This window comes from Bufo bufo, chromosome 2 (assembly GCF_905171765.1).
Source record: "Bufo bufo chromosome 2, aBufBuf1.1, whole genome shotgun sequence".
Lineage (NCBI taxonomy): Eukaryota > Metazoa > Chordata > Amphibia > Anura > Bufonidae > Bufo > Bufo bufo.
In genome coordinates this window covers 270,634,942-270,658,609 of record NC_053390.1, presented here as the reverse complement: position 1 = coordinate 270,658,609, position 23,668 = coordinate 270,634,942, and the positions used below count along the sequence as shown (strand labels likewise).

The following is a 23,668-nucleotide window of genomic DNA, read 5'->3' as shown; positions in this document are numbered from 1 at the left end:
CTTGCACTTTATATACAAAGTAAATAGACAGAAAGAATGTTTTTCAATACATTTTTATCCTATAAAATTGATTTTTTACTTTGGTTTTGTGCGTAAAACCTTAATTTAGATTGTGGTCATGGTGATCACTTTAAGCCCCTTTTAAGGCTGCATTAGCAGAAAAATGGTGATAAATAATGAGTGGGCAAGGTGACATGGTGTGGAGATGGCAGCATCAGGAGGCCACATAGTGGCACAATGACTGAGTCTGAATAAAGACTAGGCCACCAGATTGTTTATAAAGATGCAGATGGAAACAATCTATGGAGCTGTATCACTGTCACCTGCAGATTAATGCAGACCAGGGCCGTAGCTCTATGGGGAAGCAGGGGAAGCTGCAGCTTTGGGGCCCTGACCCAGAAGGGGCCCATCCAGGAGGAGGAGGAATAAAGGATTTGGTCAGGACCCCCTCAACAGTATTACACAATGAAATTATATACAGTGACAGTATAGACAGTGTATAAAACTGATGGAACAGCTGCCATCCCTGGTCTGAGAGAGCGATCTTTACTAGCCACAGGAATGGGGGCGGCATGAAAGAAAGGGGTCGCTAAAAAATTACTGTGGGATGGAGCCCCATTCAAAAATTTCCTGTGGGGCCCAGTCAATTCTAGCTATGCAACTGATGCAGCCCACAAAAGCAAGTTGGGTTTATCGATTACAAAACCTTAATTAAATTGTGGGCCTGATGATCAGTTTAAGGCCTTTTAAGCAGCAGCAGCAGCATGGTAATAAAAATGAGTGGCAAGGTGACATGGTGTGGCGATGACAGCATGAGGAGGCCACATAGTGGTACACTGACTGATTCTGGATAAAAGACTAAGGCCACAGATTGCTTAGAAAGATGCAGATGGAAACAATCTGTGGAGCTGTATCACAGTCACCTGCAGATTAATGCAGCCATCAAAATCAAGTTGGGTTTGTCGGTTCCACCTCAGCTCACCAGCAGGCCCACACCTAAAATCTTTTACTGGATCAGCTCACCTGCAGGCCTGCAACTCAAATCTTTTACTGGGTCAGCTAAGATGCAGGCCCGCAATTTAAATCTTTTACAGGGTCAGCTCACATGCAGGCCCTCGCATAGAACATTTTAGAGGGTAAGCAGGCACTAGCATATAATGTTTTACAGGGTCAGCTCACCAGCAGGCCCAAACCTAAAATCTTTTACAGGGTCAGATCACGTTCAGGCCCGAAACTCAAATCTTTTACACGGTCAGCTCACCTGCAGGCCCGCCACTCATGCTGCCTTGCTTTGAATTAGTAGTCGTAGCCGTTTATCAGGCTCCCTCTCCGAAATCAAACAATGATTCCCCGTTACCGGTGGTCACCAAGTTAGGAGTATACAAAGACATCGAAAGTTGATAGGGACAGATATCCAAATGGATCCGTGGACGTCACAGGGACGTGCGATCAGGCAGAAGTTATCTAGAGTCAACAAAGTGGCAGCAGGGCCTCTCCTGTATAACGTTTACTCATCCAAAATACCGCAGTGACATTCCCTGTAATTTACTAATTTCAATAACAGGGCGTCTTAAGATTCCTGTATTGTTATTTATCATCACTACCTCCAGAGTCGGGAATGGGTAATTGCCGCACGCCTGCTGCCTTCCTTCGATTTTTCTGCTTTAATAACTTGAACCCCCATCTCCACCCAATCCGATTTCAGCAATTGACCTCCCTTGGATGTGGTAGCCCTTTTTAAAGCTCCCACTCCGGCATCGAACCCTGATTCCCTGTTACCGTAATCCCCATGGTAGGCGCAGAAAAGAACATCAAAAGTTGATAGGGCAGACATCTGAATGGATAGTCGCCGCCACCGCAACGTGCAGTCGCCCAGAGGTTATCTAGAGTCACCATATGGCAGCAGGCCCACGCCCCTAAGATTTTAGATGGTCAGATCAGCAGGCCCTTGCTCAAATGTTTTTGAGGGTCACCAGCAGGCCATCAATCATAATTTTTCAAGGGTGTGTATTGATGCCCTCCTCTATGTGTAACAAAGGGTGTTTTGGTGTGCCGGTTCCTTGTAATTTTTGGCAGCCCTTTCACCTTAGTGCATAGGCATTATGAGTGTTGAGTCCCCACTACCTGAAACTATTGTACCACAATGTGAATGAGGCCCTCCTTTATCTGATATAACAGGCTGTTTCGGAGTGCCTCTTGCTTGTAATTTTTTGCAGCACTTGCACTTTTTATACAATTGAATATACAGGAAAGAATGTTTTCCTAACAATTTTTCCTGTAAAATATATTTTTTTTGGGGGGTTTTGTGCATATTTCTGTCAGTCTGTAAAAGTGGCGTACAACTCGGACAACATGGTTCCCAGCAGTGACCTTGGAGTCCACGATTCATCCAGACATCGTCCCCATGTGTTCTCCGATCCATTTTGGTGGTGTTTTCTGTCGACTTTCTGTTCATTTCCAATAGACTGGGCACTCTCTCCTCTTCAGAGCAGGGAGTGCCTGGTTGTCTGCCATTGACTTCCATTATACTTGTGTGCTCGGCCGAAAATAGCAATGTGTTCGGGCCGAAACACCCGAACACCCGAATACTTTGGTGCTCGATCATCACTAATAAGTATATCACACCCCTCTGTGTATCACACCTATCGATAGCACAACTTTAACCAGTCCTTAAAAGGACTTTGTGCCCCATTAGCTAGAGTTTGATGTCCCTAAGTCCTAACAGTCTGTCCCCTGCTCCAAATGCAACCTCTCCCTACACTGGCAAAACACATAATGTAAAATGGCTGCCAGATCGGCTTCTGTTATAGGGTTGGGTGTGTGTCCATGTGCTGAAACGTTTCAATTGGCTGTCCTGTCCCACCTGATGGAAGTGTCATGGGTCAAAGTTTGTTGCAATGCAAAAGAATATGGCGCGCGGACATCGCCATATGTTCGCATGTTCGGCGGATTGTGAAAAAGAAAAGTTCACCGGAAACTGACTGCTGGGCGAACCACAAGGCCATCACTATTGTACACCTCCGTTTGCAGTATGGACCGGATTCTGTCGTCGTGGGTCCTGCAGTAAACATAATGAAGACGCTGATGAGAACAAACCAGCAGTCTTTGCCTTTACCATCTATTCACAATTAAATCAAGCAACTTCACTAGGTTGTAAAAATTAATGTGTGTTTTTATCTGCTCCATCTGCATTCAATCTCCACAACACACAATACATGACAGCCTCTGCTTTGGAGTCCAAGTCCAGTTTCTTAAGATCAGGAGTTCCATCAGAATTGTGCGTAACAATCTTGCTCCCTATGCAAAGCCATAACAAAAGGACTCCTTAGACATACACATCAGAGGAAGCTGAAGCTTGTTGCCCCAATTTTAATTTAGGAGCAGTTACAGCGGGAAGCAAATAGAAAATAGAGGTGGCTAAACTCCGCTGCTCTGTACCTCTTGTGAAGTCAATGTCTCTAGCAATTCCCCTCTTGTGATTTACAGCAAATACATTATTTTCATGTGGAGATCCAAGAATTATGTTGGAGGCATGTAGTCTATGCAAGCCATGTGCGAACCCTCTCAATTAAGGGCATACTTTCCATTCAGCAGTGCAATTATATGTGGTAAAGCCCTTTTTGCAGGGACATTTTTTATGTGACACTGGCTTTTTTTCTGAAAATATATGGGTGAATGTACACCTCCTTTTGTGGTATGGAAAGAATTACTTAGTGGTGAAATTCTTTATGTGACTGGCTTTTTTTCTGTAAATTTATGGGTGAATGTACACCTCCTTTTGTGGTATGGAACGACTTAGTTATGAAATTCTTTATGTGACACTGGCTCTTTTTCGGAAATGCATGGGTGAATGTACACCTCCTTTTGCAGTATGGAACGAGTTACTTAGTGGTGAAATTCTTTATGTGACAGTGGGTTTTTTTCTGAAAAATTATGGGTGAATGTACACCTCCTTTTGCGGTATTTAATGACTTACTTAGTGGTGAAATTCTTTGTGACATAGGTTGTTTTTTTTTTTATTTATGGGTGATTGTACACCTCCTTTTGCGGTATGCGCCGAATTAAGTAGTGGTGAAATGTGTTATGTGAAACTGGCTTTTTTTGGGGAAAATTAATGCTGTATGGGCTAAATTATGCAGTGTTGAAATTAAAAATTTCAAAGCAAACTCCGCTGCTCTGTATCTCTTGTGAAGTCAATGTCTCCAAATATGCCGCTCTTGTGATTTACACCAAATACATTATTTTCATGTAGATATCCAAGAATTATGTTGGAGGCATGTATAGTATGCAAGCCATGTGCGACGCCTCTCATCACTCTCATGCTGTTTTTGCACCTGGTTTGCCTGGGCGAACTGAGTCACACACTCCGTGTCCTTCAGCAAGAAATCGAATCCTGGCTTTCTACGCGACAACTCAAAATCGGAATCACGATGACTGACAACAGGAAGAACATTGTGTCGGCGCTGCATCAAGGAAGGCTGAGCCATGTGCCCTGCATGGCACATGTGTTCAATCTGGTAGTCAAGCAGTTCCTAAAGTCTTCCACCCATCTGCAAGACATCCTAAAAATGGCCAGGAAACTTTGCATGCACTTCAGCCCCTTGTACACCGCAAAGCACACCCTCCTTGAGCTGCAGTGGCAGAACGGCATCCCTCAGCATAGGCTGATATGCAACGTTTCCAACCATTGGAATTCCACCCTCCATATGTTGGACCGACTGTACGAACAGAGAAAGGCCATCAACGATTTCTTGATGATCCAAGCGGACAGGAGTAGTCCCCTGTGTAACTTCAATGTCGGCCAGTGGCTGCTCATGATTGACACCTGCTATTTGCTCAGACCCTTTGAGGAGGCCACGTTATTTGTGAGTCGCCAGGACTACGGATCAACAATGTCATTCCACTGCTTTATGTCCTGGAACAGTTGCTGGTAAATCTGGCTGGTCAGGGGACTTTGGACAAGGCGCCTATAAAGATGTTTGATACGTTTGTCTGTCAATATCTCTGTTTACAGTCAGTGAACAGGAACATCATTTATCACAAGGATATGAAAACACCAACCGATGGGTTGTTTACCGCCAGAAGTAGGTCATCGGCACGAAGGAGAAGTCATTTTCACAGCGCGAGGTATCCTCCCGGAAGCTTGACCTCTGCATGTCGACGGTCTTCATTGCAAAGCTTGTCTAAAGAAAAATCCTGCTTTGCTCATTCAAAAACAATGGACTCTGTACAGCGTGACATCGATGTATAATTTCTCATACACCAGACTGAAAGAGTATTCCAAGCACCTGTCTGCCCCACATAGCTGCCGATAAGCATAAGGGTCTTGCCATTGAAGTGGGCTCAGAGCTGAACCTAAAAGCCAAATTTTCCTGTTTACCTGGACTCAAAGGAAAGAACAGAGATCCACTTGCTGTGCTCATACAGATTTAATAAAAGCCTCAATTCACCAGGGCAAGCACAGAGGACCAGATTGTGTGGACAAGTTGGTTCTGTGGGACATACACAGAGGACGATCTATTGGAGGTGTTACCAAAGAAATTTACTTGCCTCTCGCTTTTCCTGTATAATGGCTCAGAGGCGCTCACGGCTATCGTAGGTAAGCTAGTGATCAGTTTTTCAGGACCTTACTTGGCTAGCAGCGATGTGGATCGGGTATGACTTGTCTGGATCAGTGTCACCCACAGAGCTTGTTTTCTCTGTGCCCGTCGAACCTCGCATGGACATTTCTTATGCCATCCACGAAGAGGACTTCAAGACTTTCTGGAATGATATTCATAAATCAAAGGACGAGGTCACATTGGAGGAAGTGGACAATTTATTCCAATGTCTTTATTTGCATTTCTTCAGACACTTTAGAATCCACTTATCAGCAACCCAGCTCGTCAAGGTGACGGCATCTGTGGCATCAGCGCATTATGAAGGAAAAGTGAAGTTCCTCAGTAAGGACTACCTAATCCAAGTGCTGGGATTCATCCCGGAGCTGGCCATCAATAACATCCAGTATTGAACACATGGATGACTCTCATCTCGGACCTTGTCCACAATGTTCGGGACCCCCCGAACGTCTTACATGTCTTAGACTTGCACATACTAAGGTTTATTTATGAAGATTTTTCAAGTGTTGTCTGTACTACCAGTTACCTTCCAGCTGTGAATGTGTAGCCTGCATTGTAGAATGAGCTGGGAGTCGGCTCGTTTGCTGAACTGTCCTCCAGTTATGAGCCCATAACCCCATATATTTCTTGATCCGTATGCATTACCATTGTGGTCACCCCGACACCGTTTGTCAATCCATTCTTGTTGATGAAGCATTTGTTTTTTCCAGTTTATCTTTAAAATCTTGTGGTTTTGCCCCTTCTGAGTTGCATTTTATGTGTGTTAATATCTAATTTTGTTAAATAAACATAGTTTTTTTCTCCTCCGTTCAAAAAAAAATAAAAATTGGCTTGTGATTTGGTAACCAAAAGCATTAGCAATACTGATAAATTACTGACCAAATGCTGACAAAGTGAAGGCGGATGCTCCACAGAAGGATCCGTTTTTTGTGAGTTATTGTTCTGACGGATCAGAGGAAGGGCAAAATAATCAGTGACGTTAACACAAACTTACTGCTGACACCCTCTCCACTCTGTTGGGGGGCTCTACTTGTATAAGCGTTTAATAGAACAGGTTCTGTAGACCATCTATGTGGAATCAGCTAACGACGGTGTAAAAGGAATGTGCTTCTCTTTGTGCTAACATCGACCTGTAAGGCTGAGTTCATACTTGAGTTATTTGGTCAGTTTTTGGCCCCGTGACTGCCCAAATAAGTGAAGTGTGCAGTGATTCTAAGTGTGACACCTGTCATCTGCATGTCATACAGACCAACAGTATTATTTTACTACCAAAGCAGACTACCTATGCATGTAACTACAAGGCACAGTGTTCTACACCACTATAAAGGCTTTCTGCAGCCAGGAAATAGCAGTTTTTTAACGTAATTTGCCGCAAATTTATTCGGATCAAACTAAATTTTCCCCAAAAGAATTCGGTAAACTGGTGAATCGAATTTCTGAAAAATTGCCTCATCTCTATTTATAAGGCTGAAAAAAGACATCTGTCCATCCAGTTCAGCCTGTTATCCTGCAAGTTGATCTAGAGGAAGGCAGAAAATCCCAGTCCTGGTAGAAGCCAATTTTTCTCACTTTAGGGGAAAGAATTCCTTCCAGATTCCAATTAGGCAATCAGAATAACTCCCTGGATCAACGACCCATCTCTAGTAGCTATAGCCTGTAATTTTATTACTCTCCAGAAATACATCCAGGCCCCTCTTGAACTCTTTTAGTGAATTCACCATCACCATCTTCTTAGGCAGAGAGTTCCATAGTCTGTTTACTGCCTAGCTGAAGTACGTTAAAAACACTTTATTTAGTAATATTAAAAGTATATCTCCACATGAATAGGCTAATAGGGTGAGCTGGAACTTTTACACACTAATTATATGCTGGTTCCTAGATACACCCTACCACAAAAACTCCTTTATATTTAGGAGTATGAAAACTGAGGGGTAAATCCTCTTGTGATCCTAAGAGAAGGTTTTTGCACTACATACACAGGGCTGTGAACCCCTTGGTAAGTGCTGTATAGGACCTAAGGGGTTCACAGCCCTGTGTATGTAGTGCAAAAACATTCTCAAAGGATCACAAGAGGATTTACCCCTCAGTTTTTCATACTCCTAAATATAAAGGAGTTTTTTGTGGTATGGTGTATCTAGGAACCAGCATATAATTGGTCTGTAAAAGTTCCAGCTCACCCTATTAGCCTATTTATGTGGAGATTTACTTTTAATATTACTAAATAAAGTGTTTTTAACGTACTTGAGCTAGGCAGTAAACAGTATTTGATTAGTACGTCTACAAGATTATCATATCCAAGTTAACCAGAGAGTTCCATAGTCGCACTGCTCTTACCGTAAAGAATCCTCTTCTATGTTTGTGTACAAACCTTCTTTCCTCCAGACGCAGAGGATGTCCCCTCATCACAGTCACAGTCCTGGGGATAAATAGATGATGGGAGAGATCTCTGTACTGACCCCTGATATATTTATACATACGTAGTTATTAGATTGCCCTTTAGTCGTCTTTTTTCTAAAGTGAATAACCCTAATTTTGATAATCTTTCTGGGTACTGTAATCCACCTATTCCAGTTATTACTTTAGTTGCCCTCCTCTGAACCCTCTCCAGCTCTGTTATGTCTGCCTTGTTCACAGGAGCCCAGAACTGTACACAGTACTCCATGTGTAGTCTGACTAGTGATTTGTAAAGTAGTAGGACTATGTTCTTATCACGGGCATCTATGTCACTTTTAATGTAAGCCATTATCTTATTGACCTTGGCAGCAGCTGCCTGACACTGGTTTCTGCAGCTTAGTTTTCTGTTCACTAAAATTCCTAGGTCCTTTTCCATGTTGGTATTACCCAGTGTTTACCATTTAGTATGTACTGGTGACTTGCATTATTCCTTCCCATGTGCATAGCCTTACATTTGTCAGTGTTAAACCTCATCTGCCACTTATATGCCCAAGCCTGCAATCTATCCAGATCCCTCTGTAGTAGTATACTGTCCTCTTCTGTGTTAAATACTTTACACAGTTTAGTGTCATCTGCAAAAAATTATATTTTACTGTGCAAGCCTTCTACAAAATCATAAAAAAATACTGACCCCTGACATCCATTGATTCGCCGTGGTCAAGTCTAGAACTTACCTCCTCATAGAAACGGATTAAATTAGTTTGACAGATATTCATTTATGTAACTGAATATCTGTTGCTTTTTCTAGAAATTTGAACTGAATATTCTTATTTAATAAATCACTTATTATATTTACAGCAGATAATCAGCAGGGAAGACATAAGAGCAAGCCCCAGTTCCGCCATGTTCATGTGAAACCAATTAGGGTGGGTTCACACTAGCGTTAGGGATTCCGTTATGGCTTTCCGTTATAACATGGTTATAACGGAAAATAACGTAATGCCCAGAGAGAATGCAAAATGGAAGCCTTTAAAATGCATTCCGTTTGCTTTCCGTCCTAATAGAAGTCTCTTGCATAACGGGACCCAGACAAGTCTATGGGCAGAAGAACGGATCCGTCCTTCCGTCTTATGGATTCCCTTATTTTCCGTTATACCCATGTTTAGCGGAAAACCTTAACAGAAGCCCTAAAGCTAGTGTGAACCCACCCTAACCGAGCAATATTCAGTATTTAAATGTAATGAGCCCTAATAGTGAACTTTTATGTATGTATTATATGATGTAGCTATATTTTATTAAAAATACGACTAGTTGCTCCATAGCAGCTTACAACAAACTATCTTACTGTTATTAAAATTACATACTGAAAAATTGTCAGTCTGCAGTCTTTTCCTAAGGAGCAACTGAAAGAATGTGAAATGTCATGCAGCAAATCTAAGTAAAGGTGAGAACATGCTGTGAGAAATTGTCATTTCTATTCTGTGATATTGTTGATGTATTGCCTGTGTGTTATTTATGTATATGTGCATTTTATATTTTTATGTACATTACCTTTGTTGCTATATTTTAATGAGTTTACCTGTCACCGAGAGTTGAAACTGGTTTCCAAAAAATTACAGCAGGCTTTAAAGAATAAAAACAGCAGTTCATTATGTGAATAACAGTGAAAATCTGGGAAGGGGAAACTGTCTTTAGTGAAAACCAGGTGATAGCTAGTTAGCAACAAGTTGATGGCTTGTACAAGAGAATGCCTGAGGATATCAAGGCAGAAGCCACTTCAGAGCCAGGCTACTGAGACAAGTTAGCTGCCAGCATTTGCTGCATTGGGCTTTGGGTCTCCACTACCTCCTCATTAATCCTGATTTACAGAAAAAAGGCAGCAGGCTGCAGTCCTCTTAACAGGCTGTCCATGCTGCTGATTTGCCTTTACTGAAGACAATGGTGCCCTGGAGACCGGGCCACACTGAATTATTCAAATGCGCGCAGAAAGGAAAATGCTACATATCTTTTCCCAAATCTTTCTTTTATGTGTACGTATGCATCCCTCTCCTTTTTGCACTTTTTCATAGAGCAAAGGGTAATGTCGCTTTCCCCTATATTGGCTCTGTAGAGGTCGGACATCACTACAGGATAAGGATGCTATATTGATAATTTGTAAGCACCTATGAGCTTTTAATAATGCATCCAAAATGACATTCCTAGCTACTTATCCCTAGAGGGAAACTGTGACAAGTGCTGTATAACCAGGTAATGAGTTCCTGAGCTGTATGTGGGCCACTTACTAATCACTGTACATTGTTAACCAAAGACTTTCCATCTTTCTCTATAACACAGTTGGGCTGACAGATGTGCCTTGCTGTAGTTCATTTTTTTTTCATATTTTATATCTTTTTAATTCAATTGATTTAAAAATAAATAAATAATGTATTGCGTTTTATTGTATTTAACCATTCACTATTCCAACTGAATCCAAACTATTCTTTATTTTACTGTACATTCATTATTCATTGTGTTTGCAAATCATACATTTCAAAGATCATGGAATTCATTCATTTCAGGCTACATGCACACGACCGTACGTGTTTTGCGGTCCGCAAATTGCAGATCAGCAAAAAAAAAAAACGGATGACATCCTTATGCCATCCGTTATTTTTTTTTTTGCAGATCCATTGTAACAATGCCTAAAACGGACAAGAATAGGACAGGTTCTATTTTTTTTGCGGGGCTACGTAACGGACATACTGATACGGACAGCACACGGTGTGCTGTCCGCATTTTTTGTGGACCCATTAAAATGAATGGGTCCGCATCCTATCCGCAAAAAAAAAACGGGATGGACACGGTAACAAACAACATTCATATGCATGTAGCCTCAATCAGTTTTTTTTTCTATTGGGATTGAAAACAGAAAGGGGCAAGAGATTTAACATATTAATAATTTTTTTTTTATTGTTTTACAGACGATTTAAGGAATGCCAGAATAATAAGGTTTAATCACCAAGAGACTATAGATAGTAAAACTATAGATAGTAAAACTTTTCCATAAGACAATCTCCATTTAGATTTTTCAGTGAAAGATTTGGAATTTCCCTGTTTGCTCTGAGAACTCATTCTAGAAGGCCATTTTACACCACCATTGTAGGTGGTCGGCCTAAAAAGGTTTCCAATGTACTATACAGTATATATGAGTATATTGCAAGACATCAAAATATAAATAAATAAGGAAAAACTGAAATTGTACGAAAACAACTGTGTGTTGTGCATGGCTTATTGATTGCACTGTTGTCAATGTCACGAGATTGCCACCATGTGCACCTAGTGAATAAAAGTAGCCTAGTTCATGCTAGACACCCTGTAGTTGTTCCAACCTTAACAGTAGGTCCACAAATAGCAAGTACTCTGTGGATTTTCTGCAAAGGATTAGAATAAAAATTGCCCAATATAGACTGGTTTTCGCAGCAGCATTGCTGGCTGGTTTGCTGTTGGGTATTTGCTGCTTTTAATTTTTGAGGAGGTTAGTGGAGGTTAGTAATCCTTTTTATTAGTGTTGAGTAAATCAAAGGATCCGAAGTGGACTTTGATCCAAATTTCAGGAAAAATTTGATTCGCTGTAAAGCTGAATTTCCTCATGCTCAGGCCACTTGAAGATGAGCATGAACGGATTAGGTCCAGATGCGTTGCAGATGTGTTCAGTGAAAAAGGCGCGATTTTGCATGCAAGTTCATTCAGTTTTGTATGCGATCGCGTTCAGTTTGTTCAGTTTTTATCGCACGGGTTCAATGCGATTTAATGCATTTTTGCACGCGAGTAATAAAAGACTGAAGGTATACTAACATCATCTCTTACCATCCGTGAAAAACGCATTGCAACCGCACTTGCTTGCGGATACAATGCGATTTTCATGCAGCCCCATTCACTTCTATGTGGCCAGTGAATATAGAACATGGTGCAATTTTCACTTAATGCACAAGTGATGCGTGAAAACCAATGCTCATGTACACAGACCCATTGAAATGAAAGGGTGCGATTCAGTGCAGGTGCAATGCATTCACATCACGCATTGCACCCACGTGGAATACTCACTTATGTGAAAGGGGCCTTAGTGGTAATGAATCTATTTTCCCTGAAATGGCAGGAAAAAAAACATACTCAACTTATCTATTTGAGCGCGAAGAGGCCGCAGTGGCCATCTTAATGAAGGTCCCGCACAAAATCTCGTTCGTATGAACGTATGACATTTCCACGTTGACCAGCTAGTGACGTCATTACGCACTGTGCTAGACTTCTTGCGTTATCTTCAATCAAGATGGCTGCGGCGGCCACTTTTCAGTCAAATGAATAAGGAGTGTATATATATATATACAGTACAGACCAAAAGTTTGGACATACCTTCTCATTCAAAGAGTTTTCTTTATTTTCATGACTATGAAAATTGTAGATTCACACTGAAGGCATCAAAACTATGAATTAACACATGTGGAATTATATACATAACAAACAAGTGTGAAACAACAGAAAATATGTCATATTCTAGGTTCTTCAAAGTAGCCACCTTTTGCTTTGCACACTCTTGGCATTCTCTTGATGAGCTTCAAGAGGTAGTCCCCTTAAATGGTTTTCACTTCACAGGTGTGTCCTGTCAGGTTTAATAAGTGGGATTTCTTGCCTTATAAATGGGGTGGGGACCATCAGTGGCGTTGAGGAGAAGTCAGGTGGATACACAGCTGATAGTACTACTGAATAGACTGTTAGAATTTGTATTATGGCAAGAAAAAAGCAGCTAAGTAAAGAAAAATGAGTGGCCATCATTACTTTAAAAAATGAAGGTCAGTCAGTCAGCCGAAAAAATTGGGAAAACTTTGAAAGTAAGGGCTATTTGACCAAGAAGGAGAGTGATGGGGTGCTGCGCCAGATGACCTGGCCTTCACAGTCACCGGACCTGAACCCAATCGAGATGGTTTGGGGTGAGCTAGACCGCAGAGTGAAGACAAAAGGGCCAACAAGTGCTAAGCATCTCTGGGAACTCCTTCAAGACTGTTTGGAAGACCATTTCAGGGGACTACCTCTTGAAGCTCATCAAGAGAATGCCAAGAGTGTGCAAAGCAGTAATCAAAGCAAAAGGTGGCTACTTTGGAGAACTTAGAATATGACATATTTTCAGTTGTTTCACACTTGTTTGTTATGTATATAATTCCACATGTGTTAATTCATAGTTTTGATGCCTTCAGTGTGAATCTACAATTTGATGCCTTCATAGTCATGAAAATAAAGAAAACTCTTTGAATGAGAAGGTGTGTCCAAACTTTTGGTCTGTACTGTATATATATATGAGAGAGAGAGAGAGAGAGAGAAAGAGAGAGAGAGAGAGAGAGAGATGAGAGAATCAAATCCCACGAAGTGGAATTTGAACCGAATTTCAGGATAAATTTTATTTTCCTCAAAGCCAAATTTCCTTGTGTTTTGTGGTAGCAAATCGATTTAACCTGAAATAAAGGAAAAAACTAAAAAATTAAAACTTACCGCCTCTATTTTCCGGCGACGGTCTGCTGGCCACCAGTCGCCATCTTGATTGAAGATGATTGATGATGTCATCTCGCGCCGCGCGAGATTTCGCGCCAGATATCCAAGCAAGATGCACTTTGTGACGAAGTAACGTAATTCATCACGAAGCATTTATTTTTTTTAATATTCGCCGAATCAGCCAAATCTAACTTTTCAATAATCTGCTCCTCTCTCTCTCTCTCTCTCTCTCTCTATATATATATATATATATATATATATATATATATATATATATATACATATACACTCACCTAAAGAAGTATTAGGAACACCTGTTCTATTTCTCATTAATGCAATTATCTAGTCAAGCAATCACATGGCAGTTGCTTCAATGCATTTAGGGGTGTGGTCCTGGTCAAGACAATCTCCTGAACTCCAAACTGAATGTCAGAATGGGAAAGAAAGGTGATTTAAGCAATTTTGAGCGTGGCATGGTTTTTGGTGCTAGACGGGCCGGTCTGAGTATTTCACAATCTGCTCAGTTACTGGGATTTTCACGCACAACCATTTCTAGGGTTTACAAAGAATGGTGTGAAAAGGGAAAAACATCCAGTATGCGGCAGTCCTGTGGGCAAAAATGCCTTGTGGATGCTAGAGGTCAGAGGAGAATGGGCCGACTGATTCAAGCTGATAGAAGAGCAACGTTGACTGAAATAACCACTCGTTACAACCGAGGTATGCAGCAAAGCATTTGTGAAGCCACAACACACACAACCTTGAGGCGGATGGGCTACAACAGCAGAAGACCCCACCGGGTACCACTCATCTCCACTACAAATAGAGGCTACAAAAATGAGGCTACAAAAAGAGGCTACAATTTGCACAAGCTCACCAAAATTGGACTGTTGAAGACTGGAAAAATGTTGCCTGGTCTGATGAGTCTCGATTTCTGTTGAGACATTCAAATGGTAGAGTCCGAATTTGGCGTAAACAGAATGAGAACATGTATCCATCCTCTGATGGCTACTTGCAGCAGGATAATGCACCATGTCACAAAGCTCGAATCATTTCAAATTGGTTTCTTGAACATGACAATGAGTTCACTGTACTAAAATGGCCCCCACATTCACCAGATCTCAACCCAATAGAGCATCTTTGGGATGTGGTGGAATGGGAGCTTCATGCCCTGGATGTGCATCCCTCAAATCTCCATCAACTGCAAGATGCTATCCTATCAATAAGGGCCAACATTTCTAAAGAATGCTATCAGCACCTTGTTGAATCAATGCCACGTAGAATTAAGGCAGTTCTGAAGGCAAAAAGGGGTCCAACACCATATTAGTATGGTGTTCCTAATAATTCTTTAGGTGAGTGTGTGTATATATATATATATATATATATATATATATATAATCTCTATGTGATGTAAAATAAAATGAGACAAAGACAAATCATTTCAAACTTTTCCGACCTTTAATGTGACCTATAAACTGTACATCTCAATTTAAAAACAAACCTTTTTTTAGGTAGAGGGAAGAAAAAATATAAAAATAAAATAATATGGTTGCATAAGTGTGCACACCCTTTATCTAATACTTTGTTGAAGCACCTTTTGATTTTATTACAGCACTCAGTTTTTTTGGGCTTGAGTCTGTCAGCATGGCACATTTTGACTTGGCAAGATTTTCCCACTCTTCTTTGCAAAAACACTGTCAGATGGCGAGGGCATCTCCTGTGCACAGCACTCTTCATATCACCCCACAGATTTTCAATTGGATTCAGGTCTGTGCTCTGGCAGGGCCATTCCAAAACTTTAATCTTCTTCTGGTGAAGCCATTCCTTTGTTGATTTAGATGTATGCTTTGGGTCGTTGTCATGCTGAAGGTTGAAGTTCCTCTTCATGTTCAGCTTTCTAGCAGAAGCCTGAAGGTTTTGTGCCAATATTGACTGGTATTTGGAACTGTTCATAATTCCCTCTAGCTTAACTAAGGCCTCAGTTCCAGCTGAAGAAAAGCAGCCCCAAAGCATGATGCTGCCACCACCATGCTTCACTGTGGGTATGGTCTTCTTTTGGTGATGTGCAGTGTTGTTTTTGTGCGAAACATATCTTTTGGAATTATGGCCAAAAAGTTCAACCTTGGTTTCATCAGACCATAACACCTTTTCCCACATGCTTTTGGGAGACTTCAGATGTGTTTTTGAAAAATGTAGCCTGGCTTGGATGTTTTTCTTCGTAAGACAAGGCTTTCGTCTTGCAACTCTACCCCATAGCCCAGACATATAAAGAAAACGGGAGATTGTTGTCACATTTACCACACAGCCAGTACATGCCAGATATTCCAGCAGCTCCTTTAATGATGTTGTAGGCCTCTTGGTCCTCCCAGACCAGTTTTCTTCTCGTCTTTTCATTAATTTTGGAGGGATGTCCAATTCTTGGTAATGTTATGTCTAATGCCTTGGAAATTATTTTGTACCCTTCTCCTGACTGATAACTTTTAACAATGAGATCCCTCTGATGCTTTGGAAGCTCTCTGTGGACCATGGCTTTTGCTGTGGGATGAGACTAAGAAAATTTCAGGAAAGACCAACTAAAGCAGCTGAACTTTATTTGGGGTTAATCAGAGGCACTTTAAATGATGGCAGGTGTATGCTGACTCCTATTTAACATGATTTTGAATGTGATTGCTTAAATCAGAACATAGTTACATCCCCAATTATAAGTGCACACTTATGCAACCACATTATTTTAGTTGTTTTTTTTCTTCCCTCCACCTAAAAGATTTAAGTTTGTTTTTAAATTGAGTGGTACAGTTTATAGGTCACATTAAAGGTGGAAAAAGTTTAGAAATAATTTATCTTTGTCTCATTTTTTTACATCACAGAAACCTGACATTTTAACAAGGGTGTGTAGACTTTTTATATCCACTGTATATACAGTCCTGATCAAAAGTTTAAGACCACTTGAAAAATGACAAAAAATCATATTTTACATTGTTGGATCTTAACAAGGTTCTAAGTAGAGCTTCAACATGCAACAAGAAGAAATGAGAGTGAGACAAAAAAAATTTGAGCATTCAATTAATTGAAAATAACGATTAAACTGAAACAGGCTGTTTTTCAGCTGATCCAAATTTTAGGACCACATGCCTTTAAAAGGCCAAATCTGTGCAAAGATGTGGATTTATTGTCATTTTCTGTCAGGTAGTCATACGTTGTGATGGCAAAGGCAAAAAAACTCTCCCTTTTTGAACGTGGTCGGGTTGTTGAACTGCATAAGCAGGGTCTCTCACAGCGTGCCATCGCTGCTGAGGTGGGACGCAGTAAGACAGTCATTTGGAATTTCTTAAATGATCCTGAGGGTTATGGAACAAAAAAGTCAAGTGGAAGACCCAAAAATTTTTTATCAGCACTGAGCCGGAGAATCCAATTGGCTGTCCGTCAAGACACTGGACGATCCTTGACCCAAATTAAGTCCCTTACTGGTGCTGACTGCAGCCCCATAACCATTAGACGGCATCTGAGACTGAAGGGCTTCAAAAACAAAAAACGTCTTCAAAGACCTCATCTCCTTGTACGTCACAGAACTGCTCGTTTGGACTTTGCAAGAGAGCACCAAACATGGGACATTCAAAGGTGAAAGAAAGTTTTATTCTCTGATGAGAAAAAAATTTAACCTTGATGGTCCTAATGGTTTCCAACATTACTGGCATGACAAGCAGATCCCACCTGAGATGTTTACTACGCTCCACAGTGGAGGGGGCGCCATAATGGTCTGGGGTGCTTTTTCCTTTAGTGGAACAATGGAGCTTCAGGAAGTGCAGGGGCGTCAAACGGCCGCTGGCTATGTCCAGATGTTGCAGAGAGCATTCCTCATGACTGACGGCCCTCGTCTGTGTGGTAACGACTGGGTTTTTCAACAGGACAACGCTACAGTACACAATGACCGCAGGACAAGGGACTTCTTCCAGGAGAATAACATCACTCTTTTGGCCCATCCTGCGTGTTCCCCTAGATCTAAATCCAATTGAGAACCTTTGGGGATGGATGGCAAGGGAAGTTTACAAAAATGGACAACAGTTCCAGACAGTAGATGGCCTTCGTGCGGCTGTCTTCACCACTTGGAGAAATGTTCCCACTCACCTCATGGAAACGCTTGCATCAAGCATACCGAAACAAATTTTGGAAGTGATAAACAATAACGGCGGAGCTACTCATTACTGAGTTCATGTTTGAAAGATGGATTCTGTTTTGAGGGTGTTTAGTTTTTTTTTGAAGGTGTGGTCCTAAACTTTTGATCAGCTGAAAAACTGCCTGTTTTAGTTTATTTGTTGTTTTCATTAAATTGAATGCTCAAAAAATGTTTTGTCTCACTCCCATTTCTTCTTGTTGCATGCTGAAGCTCTACTTGGAACCTTGTTAATATCCAGCCATGCTAAATATGATTTTTTGCCATTTTTAAAGTGGTCCTAAACTTTTGATCAGGACATATATATACATATATAGGACATGTATACATATATATACACTCACCTAAAGAATTATTAGGAACACCTGTTCTATTTCTCAATAATGAAATTATCTAGTCAACCAATCACATGGCAGTTGCTTCAATGCATTTAGGGGGGTGGTCAAGACAATCTCCTGAACTCCAAACTGAATGTCAGAATGGGAAAGAAAGGTGATTTAAGCAATTTTGAGCGTGGCAAGGTTGTTGGTGCCAGACGGGCCGGTCTGAGTATTTCACAATCTGCTCAGTTACTGGGATTTTCACGCACAACCATTTCTAGGGTTTACAAAGAATGGTGTGAAAAGGGAAAAAACATCCAGTATGCGGCAGTCCTGTGGGCAAAAATGCCTTGTGGATGCTAGAGGTCAGAGGAGAATGGGCCAACTGATTCAAGCTGATAGAAGAGCAATGTTGACTGAAATAACCACTCGTTACAACCGAGGTATGCAGCAAAGCATTTGTAAAGCCGCAACACGCACAACCTTGAGGCGGATGGGCTACAACAGCAGAAGACCCCACCGTGTACCACTCATCTCTACTGCAAATAGGAAAAAGAGGCTACAATTTGCACGAGCTCACCAAAATTGGACTGTTGAAGACTGGAAAAATGTTGCCTGGTCTGATGAGTCTTGATTTCTGTTGAGACATTCAAATGGTAGAGTCCGAATTTGGCGTAAACAGAATGAGAACATGTATCCATCCTTTGATGGCTACTTCCAGCAGGATAATGCACCATGTCACAAAGCTCAAATCATTTCAAATTGGTTTCTTGAACATGACAATGAGTTCACTGTACTAAAATTGCCCCCACAGTCACCAGATCTCAACCCAATAGAGCATCTTTGGGATGTGGTGGAACGGGAGCTTCGTGCCCTGGATGTGCATCCCTCAAATCTCCATCAACTGCAAGATGCTATCCTATCAATATGGGCCAACATTTCTAAAGAATGCTATCAGCACCTTGTTGAATCAATGCCACGTAGAATTAAAGCAGTTCTGAAAGCAAAAGGGGGTCCAACACCGTATTAGTATAGTGTTCCTAATAATTCTTTAGGTGAGTGTATATGTATATATATATATATATATATATATATATATATATATACACTGCTCAAAAAAATAAAGGGAACACTTAAACAACACAATGTAACTCCAAGTCAATCACACTTCTGTGAAATCAAACTGTCCACTTAGGAAGCAAACACTGAGTGACAATCAATTTCACATGCTGTTGTGCAAATGGGATAGACAACAGGTGGAAATTATAGGGCAATTAGCAAGACACCCCCAATAAAGGAGTGGTTCTGCAGGTGGTAACCACAGACCACTTCACAATTCCTATGCTTCCTGGCTGATGTTTTGGTCACTTTTGAATGCTGGCGGTGCTTTCACTCTAGTGGTAGCATGAGACGGAGTCTACAACCCACACAAGTGGCTCAGGTAGTGCAGCTTATCCAGGATGGCACATCAATGCGAGCTGTGGCAAGAAGGTTTGCTGTGTCTGTCAGCGTAGTGTCCAGAGCATGGAGGCGCTACCAGGAGACAGGCCAGTACATCAGGAGACGTGGAGGAGGCCGTAGGAGGGCAACAACCCAGCAGCAGGACCGCTACCTCCGCCTTTGTGCAAGGAGGAGCAGGAGGAGCACTGCCAGAGCCCTGCAAAATGACCTCCAGCAGGCCACAAATGTGTATGTGTCTGCTCAAACGGTCAGAAACAGACTCCATGAGGGTGATATGAGGCCCGACGTCCACAGGTGGGGGTTGTGCTTACAGCCCAACACCGTGCAGGACGTTGGCATTTGCCAGAGAACACCAAGATTGGCAAATTCGCCACTGGCGCCCTGTGCTCTTCACAGATGAAAGCAGGTTCACACTGAGCACATGTGACAGATGTGACAGAGTCTGGAGACGCCGTGGAGAACGTTCTGCTGCCTGCAACATCCTCCAGCATGACCGGTTTGGCATTGGGAGTCAGTAATGGTGTGTGGTGGCATTTCTTTGGAGGGGCCGCACTGCCCTCCATGTGCTCGCCAGAGGTAGCCTGACTGCCATTAGGTACCGAGATGAGATCCTCAGACCCCTTGTGAGACCATATGCTGGTGCGGTTGGCCCTGGGATCCTCCTAATGCAAGACAATGCTTGACCTCATGTGGCTGGAGTGTGTCAGCAGTTTCCTGCAAGACGAAGGCATTGATGCTATGGACTGGGCCCGCCCGTTCCCCAGACCTGAATCCAATTGAGCACCATCTGGGGACATCATGTCTCGCTCTATCCACCAACGTCACGTTGCACCACAGACTGTCCAGGAGTTGGCAGATGCTTTAGTCCCAGGTCTGGGAGGAGATCTCTCAGGAGACCGTCCGCCACCTCATCAGGAGCATGCACAGGCGTTGTAGGGAGGTCATACAGGCAGCGTGGAGGCCACACACACTACTGAGCCTCATTTTGACTTGTTTTAAAGGACATTGCATCAAAGTTGGATCAGCCTGTAGTGTGTTTTTCCACTTTAATTTTGAGTGTGACTCCAAATCCAGACCTCCATGGGTTTAAAAAATTAGATTTCCATTTTTTTATTTTGTGTGATTTTGTTGTCAGCACATTCAACTATGTAAAGAACAAAGTATTTCGAAAAATATTTGAGCAGTGTATATATATATATATATATACTGTATGGAATCGCTCTCTCACAGGGGTCGGCAATGACAGACTTCTCATCAAAACAGGGTGTTTTCAAGCTCAAACAGTGCTTTATTGGTCACAAAGCACATCACACTTCCAAGTTTGACGTCACTTGGCACCATGAAGTCTGCAGATTCACCTCACAATGTGTAACATCAACACAAAACAACAAAAGTTGCCCGGCTGGGCAATCACAATACCGGATCACTATACAGGGGTCTCCCTAACTCGCCTCTATGTCAGTGTTAACACTGTGACATTCGGCTTTGGTCACACAGCCTCCTAGCTGTGACCAGTGCAACCCACCAGTCCTTCTGGTGGAAGCAGCGGAATACCTTGGGGGGGGGGTTATGGGGGGTATGCTCTGACCTTGTGACACCTCTCTTTTTCAGGTGTCGCTGGGTCCCCCCAAACTCAGGCTTCCTCAGCCTTGTGGCCACCCAGCTGCTCTCCTGGCTGGAACCAAGCAGAGCCTCTGCAGGCTTCCTTCTCAATTTCCTCTAACTCAGGCTTCCTCAGCCTTGTAGCCCTCCTGGCTAGGACCACATAGGCCCTCTCCAGGTCTGTTCCCTGGAGCGAAACTTCTCCTCTCACACACTGAGGATTGCATTATCCCTAAGTGATTATCGCACCTGGCCTCACCTCAGGCCAGGTGATTGTGGGTATATATATATACAGTACAGACCAAAGGTTTGGACACACCTTCTCATTCAAAGAGTTTTCTTTATTTTCATGACTATGAAAATTGTAGATTCACACTGAAGGCATCAAAACTATTTATTATATACATAACAAACAAGTGTGAAACAACAGAAAATATGTCATATTATAGGTTCTTCAAAAAAGCCACCTTTTGCTTTGATTACTGCTTTGCACACTCTTGGCATTCTCTTGATGAGCTTCAAGAGGTAGTCCCCTGAAATGGTTTTCACTTCACAGGTGTGCCCTGTTGGGTTTAATAAGTGGGATTTCTTGCCTTATAAATGGGGTGGGAACCATCAGTTGCGTTGAGTAGAAGTCAGGTGGATACACAGCTGATAGTCCTACTGAATAGACTGTTAGAATTTGTATTATGGCAAGAAAAAAGCAGCTAAGTAAAGAAAAACTAGTGGACATCATTACTTTAAGAAATGAAGGTCAGTCAGCCGAAAAATTGGGAAAACTTTGAAAGTAAGGGCTATTTAAACATGAAGGAGAGTGATGGGTGCTGGCGCCAGATTGACCTGGCCTCCATAGTCACCGGACCTGGAACCCAATCGTCGATGGGTTTTGGGTGAGCTGGACCGCAGAGTGGAGAGCAAACGGGCCAACAAGTGCTAAGCATCTCTGGGGAACCCCTTCAAGACTGTTGGAAGGACCATTCGAGGTGTACTACCTCTTGAAGCTCATCAAGAGAATGCCAAGAGTGTGCAAAGCAGTAATCAAGCAAAAGGTGGGCTACATTGAAGAACCTAGAATATGTACATATTTCAGTTGTTTCACACTTGTTTGTTATGTATATAATTCCGCATGTGTTAATCATAGTTTTGATGCTTCATAGTCATGAAAATAAAGAAACTCTTTGAATGAGAAGGTGTGTCCAAACTTTTGGTATGTACTGTATTATATTATGGATTAACCTCTGAAAGCCCTCACTATTAGGGCTCATGCAGACGGCCGTTGTGCAGCCATTCTGTACATTGGGGACCGCAATTTGCAGTCCCCAATGCACGGGCAACATCAGTGCGGCGGCCAGGATGGATCAAGACTCATTCAACTTGAATGGTCCTTGATCTGTCCACGCCATAAAAAAAATAGAACATGTTCTATTTTTTTGCAGTGAAGAGGCATGGACAGAAACTCCACAGAAGCACTCCGTAGTGCTTCATTGGGCTTTCCGATCCGTGCTTCTCGTTCCGCACCGCACTGCATTCCCGGATTGCGGACCCATTCAGTGAATGGGTCTGCATCCGTGATGCGGGGTGCACACAGCCGATGCCCGTGTATTGCAGACTAGCTGTATGAGGGCCTCAATACAACACTGCATCTAAGGGGTTCAATGACAGGAGGGGGCCGCCTGTCATTGTGCCCGCTACTTACAAAGAAATTAGCTTTCTGACAAAGTAATTCTTTATGAAGCAAATTTCTTTGTGAAGTTCAGCAGAGCAGGCCAAATCAAATTTTTTAAAACTCTGCTCATCTGTACTTTTTTTTATTTTTCCTCTATTCTGATAATTATTTTTTAAATGTATTATTTTTATATTCCAGTGGCGCACAACACATTAAAGATGTGATTGCAGGAGATGGGTCCCAAGCCAGATAAAGATTAAAATAAAGACTCCCACACCACCAAATTGCAATGCTTCACTCTTTATTGTAGGGACTTGAACTTTTTGGCCAGGAGCATTCTTTATTTTTATTTATTGAAAACCACTCTGAGCAGTTCAGTTTTTTGGTTTGGGGTACCTGTTTGTAAGGGTAATTAATCTTAAATTTACAGATTTGAACAGAACTGTTTTAAATGTTCAATTATTTGATTCCAGAAGCTTACTTTTTTTTCAAAATGGCATCAAATAGCATGGGTTAAATAAAAAGTATAGCAATGATTAAATGTTAACTTTGTTGTCCTCTCTAATCATATAAAAATTGTAGTGGGGTCAGAAGGGGAATGGTTTGGCAAGGATAAAGCAATCACAGTAATTGACTGATTATCATTACACTGTAAAAGCAATGATTATAATTATGCATTTATAATGTAATCTAGCAAGCATGCTAAGATTAAATATTTCCAAAGTCCATAAGGTACATTATTTTTATTCTTTCCAAAAGATTTAATAAGCAGACAGTTTTCCACAATCTGAATGCTTAAAAGTAGATTTAATACTGAACATATACATTCTACTCTGAAGCATGACAATGACCTTTATCCATTGATCCTTCAATGTATTGTGGGCCCTGATAATGATTTTTCCACAAATTATTTAACTTT

The 23,668-nt window shown here is 41.7% G+C and overlaps 1 long non-coding RNA gene across 1 annotated transcript; it reads right to left on the bottom strand.

The window, feature by feature from the left end:
* Positions 1–1,020: 1,020 nt before the first annotated feature.
* On the bottom strand, positions 1,021–22,075 carry LOC120991443. Its single transcript, XR_005776671.1, has 3 exons — positions 21,924–22,075; positions 12,871–12,929; positions 1,021–1,031 (listed from the first exon to the last, which is right to left on the bottom strand). It is a non-coding gene; the product is annotated as an uncharacterized LOC120991443 (long non-coding RNA).
* Positions 22,076–23,668: the final 1,593 nt, after the last annotated feature.